The sequence below is a fragment of the Gavialis gangeticus genome, unplaced genomic scaffold (genome assembly GCF_001723915.1).
Source record: "Gavialis gangeticus isolate Ggan-Ray unplaced genomic scaffold, GavGan_comp1, whole genome shotgun sequence".
Classification (NCBI taxonomy): domain Eukaryota; kingdom Metazoa; phylum Chordata; order Crocodylia; family Gavialidae; genus Gavialis; species Gavialis gangeticus.
The window spans coordinates 170,550,915-170,555,605 of NW_017729022.1; positions in this window are offsets into that span (position 1 = coordinate 170,550,915).

The following is a 4,691-nucleotide window of genomic DNA, read 5'->3' on the forward strand; positions in this document are numbered from 1 at the left end:
CACCCCTCCAGTCCAGCAAGCCCTGCAATCACCCAACCCCCTTCCCGACACTAGCTCTCTTGGTCTAACTTCCCCATAACCCCCCTGAATGTCTGTACTTAGCCTCATATATACCAAGAAGAGAAGCAGATAGTGGCGCACAAGGAAACAGAGAAAGAAAGTGAGTGGAAAGGAACAGCCTAACTAGAATGGATTTTGTTCTTTCACTTAATTGTTTGGTTTCATAATGACTTGACTTGTTTCCCTTGTCTTTAAAAATATTGAATACTGGTAGTTACATTAGCTCTACATGAAAATAAGTGATTGGGTAAGTGGTGCCTTAATAAAAATATGAAATAAGAAAGCAACGAACAGTAATTAACAGTCATATGAGTCAAATTCCACTCTGAGTTATTACTATGAAACTGTTGATTTCAGTGGGAGCAGAAGCTGTCTGTATGCAGGTGTTTGTACGATGTCTCCTTCCCAGAGGCAGATATACCATTGTCCTGTCTTAGTAGTTAGCACGCCTCAGCTAAAGATATATGCATATGTGTATATGTATGTGCATATGTGTATATGTATAATAGATGACTGTTTGCCACCCTTGCTGCAATCATGCTTGGTACTTCTGGAAACAATCCACCACTCCAAGGTCTTTACCATGTTACTTTGAAACCCTAAAATAAAAATATAGTAAACTGTAGGGTGTTCAATAAGCACAGCAGGTGAGGTTATGTCCTGGTCCTACACTGCTGTGCAAGGAACTAAAACTCCATTCTCTCCAGCCCCCAGAGAGCACTATGGAGGGCCAGTTCCATTATAGTTTGGCAAATGGGTGGAGAGAAAGGAGAAGGCAAGGCTACTGAATCCTTGGTCCATCCTTCCCTTATACTTTTTCCCCCCTCATGAGACAATCCCCACAAAGGATGGATAGACAGGGGGAAGAGCAAAGCTATTAAACCATACTAGGGACACAGCCCAGACAAGAGTGAAAGGAAATCTTCCCAACAAATGAGGGCCATTGCTTACTTTTTACTGTACCCTTAAGAATAAGAAAAGCAGGACAGAAGTATGACCTTCAAGGCTTGTCTACATGTAGAAGTTTACCATCTAATTATATTATAGAATAATTACTTGAAAAGTTAAAATTTCAGTATAATTCCCCTCAGGGGCACATCCTAGAAGGAGAGTTCCAATTTGGCCTCATAGGGCATGTCCAGACAAGTGACCACATGCCTGTTGCAACATCTCAAGAGGCACAATAAGAATGAGAAAATGATCCTCTGGCTGTATAGTGCAGACTCTAAATTTGAAACCGGGAAATCCTGGTGCCACACACCTGCCCTCCCCTTGTGGCACACAGTCCCTGGCACTGGCAGCTAGAGGTGCACCAATACATCAGTCCAATATTGGATCGGTGCCGATATAAAGAAAATTTTCTGTATCAGAAATGAGCCCGATGTAGCTGATATTTTGTCCAATAAATGGCCCACGTATGTGCACAGCTGCAGCACAGCATATAGGCAGTGAGGAGCAGAGTTGGCAGCTTAGAGAAGCAGCGTGCAGCTGGTAAGTCTGGTGTGGTGGAAAGGGAGGGGGAGTGGGGAGGGGTGTGGGGGGGAAGATCAAGGCCCCTATGGTGACAGAGGGTGTGGGGTTGGGGCTGGGGCAAGAGATGGGACAGGGGCCACCCAGACCGGGCTGGGGTGGGTGTGGGATGGAGCTGCAGCTCATCTGGGGGGCACAGAAAGGGAGGGGTGTGGCTCCCACCACTGTGTGCGGCCTGTCCGATCCTTGTCTGGTGGCTCCCATCACTGCTCCTGCTGCTCATCCAGGAAACCACATAGCAGGGCCGCGTGTGCCCCTGGATATACATGGGGCGGGCCAGGGCAGGCTGGGTCCAGGCTCTTCCCAGCCGGGCAGATCTGTGGGCCTGTGCCCCCTATCCTTCCAGATGAGTGGTGGGAGCACTGGCAAGAACTACCCCCCACCTCCCTGCTCCCCCCACCCAATGAGCTGTGCCTCCGTCCTGTGCCTGCCCTGGCCCCAGCCCACAAATGCAGCCTGACCTGTGCTGCACAGATCTGGGGGACACACGTCCCCCTCAAACCCCCCCCAGACAAGTTGCTTCTGGCTCTATCCCATGCCCCTCTCTGACCCAGCTAGTCAGTGCCTGCCCCAACCCCATTCCCTCCCTCACTACAGGGGCTTTGATCTGCACCCCCACACACACCCCTTCCCTCCCCTTCCACCACAGCAGACTTACCAGCTGGATATAGCTCTTCAAGCTGAAGAGTTACGTATTGGAAATCAGATTGATATCAGCCAATATACCTCCTTAAAAATCATTTATCGTTATTGGCCCCAAAAATCTCTGTTGGTGCACTCCAACTGGCAGCAACAGCCAGCCAGGCCATTGAGCCTGTGGCCCACTGCAGGCACAGTGCCACCTGACCCAGGGTCTTCACATGATGAACAGAGTTGGCCCAACCTGGCCCAGCCCAGACTGCCCTGCTAGCATGCGCCTTTCAATAGGACCAGGTCAGCACCTGCAGGTCCTGACCAAAGCCACGCACTAGTGGGGCAGGCAAGGTGGGGCTGGCTTGGACTGGGCCTATTTGCCATGTACAGACCCCAGGTCAGGTAGTGCTGCACTACCGTGTAACTGTGCCTGCAGCAGGCCATGGCCCTGACTGCCTGGCTGGCTGCTGCTGCCAGCCCTGGGGGCTGTGCACCACAGGAGGTGGAGGGGTGGCATGTGGCATCCCCTCCCCAACCCCCCCCAGAAACCCACCCACAAACTCTATACACTCACCCACAAACCCCAAACCCATATGCATACTCCACATCCCTCCACACACTCCCACATCCAGCCACGCCACATCCCCCCACACACCCACAAACCCAACATCCCCCTATACCCACACCCCCCACACACAAACACCCACCCCAGAACCCCACACCCACACCCCTTCTGCAGACCCCACATCCCCCCCACATTTCACAGGCTGGATGCCCAGCTGCCAGATAGAATAGAACCTGCTGGTGGGAGCTGTGGCTGCAGAGGCAGCTGTCCCCACATCCTGGTTAGTGAAGGGGTCATGGGAAGCTCTGATTTTTCTATGATAAAAAAAACAAAAACAAACACCAAAGCATATAGCTATTTAGAATGTATTTTATGATGATGATGGAGGTACTAGTAGGCTTCCAACTTGCTTTAAAATTGTAAATATATCAATAAAACATTTCCAAACTGATCTCTCTCTCTCTCTTTCTCTTTCTATATCATGGCATTCAATTTTAATCATGGAAGAACACAGATTTTGGGGTATTTTAAAGAATGAATTTGGGATTTTTTATCAGAGAATTTTAAAACAGGGAACACTGGGATCCCTGCTGGTAAGCCAAGTGGCAGGACCCAATCAGAGGAGCCTGCCCAGAGCTGGCACCAGGGACCCATCTGGAGGGAAAATGAGGTGGCCGATCTCCTGGCCATTTGGGGCCAGAAGGACATGCTTTGACAGTTCAAAGTGGACCACCACAATGAGCACATCTTCCAGGCCATAGCTGCCCAGATGGCAGGGTGGGGGCACACATGGCAGCAGTGTAGCATGAAAGCCAACTGTGCAGCCACAGCCCACTAGCAGCTGGCCCAGAGGTGCAGACAGCTCTGCTTAAGTGCCCATGCCACACCGCAGGCAGCCATGTCCCCATCCAGTTCTAGCAGGTGTGCAGACATGGGGCTGCAGGTCCAAGGGAGTGGATACTGTCGCAGGTAGAAGCAGGTTACGGCAGGCAGCAGCCCCCACTGCCAGATTGCTGCAGTGAGTAGAGGGTGCAGGGTCCACTCTAGGTCAGGGTTTCTGCAGCAGTCCAGCTGGCACAGGTGGCTAGTGTCTGTATGTCAACTGGCCAGGCCTCAGAAGCTTCTGAGATCAAATAGCCCTGAGCTGCTTGCCAGGGCAGCTTTTTATACTGCTGTGGCCAGCTGGCCCTAGCCTTTAGCTCCCCCTGGCTGCAGATCTGGAAGGAGCTGGGCAGGGTCAGTTTTCCCCAAGTGGCACAAATTGCTCCACAGCAAAGTGCATGTTCAGGCACATATGCTGAGGCACAAATCTCTGGCACAAATTTGTGCTGCTCCTATTTGAGCTGCTGCAAGCGCGTATGCCTGCATGTGTGGACATGCCCATAATGGCTGTTGTCTTTCAGAAAGAGTGTCCACATGGGCTTATACCAGAGTAGTTATTTTGCTGATTCATCAAGTTAGGTCCATATTCCAGACTTCTGCTGATACAGGTGTCTTGGGCAGGAATTCTAAAGAGGTGAGGGTCCTGGCTTGCACCTAGACCAGCAGAAGTCACTGGTGTAGATGCAATTGAGGGTATGGACAAATGAAACTATTATACTGAATTAAAAGTAGGAAGATACTTATCATGCATCAGCTGCTCCACATCAACTGTTTCGTCTGTGCAGCCTATCCTGTCAAAAGTGGAGGCTAAATTCTGATAATTTAGCTGGAGTTTCTTTTAGGACAAACTGACCCATTTTAACTTCCTCTTACTGCAAGATAGAGCAGACAGACTAAACACAGTCACAGTGAAACATTAGATGCAGGGGTAGCAGTGGACATAGTCTTCCTGGACTTCCGGAAGGCTTTCGACACTGTCTCTTACCCCGTTCTCATTAAGAAACTGGGGGACTGTGGTGTT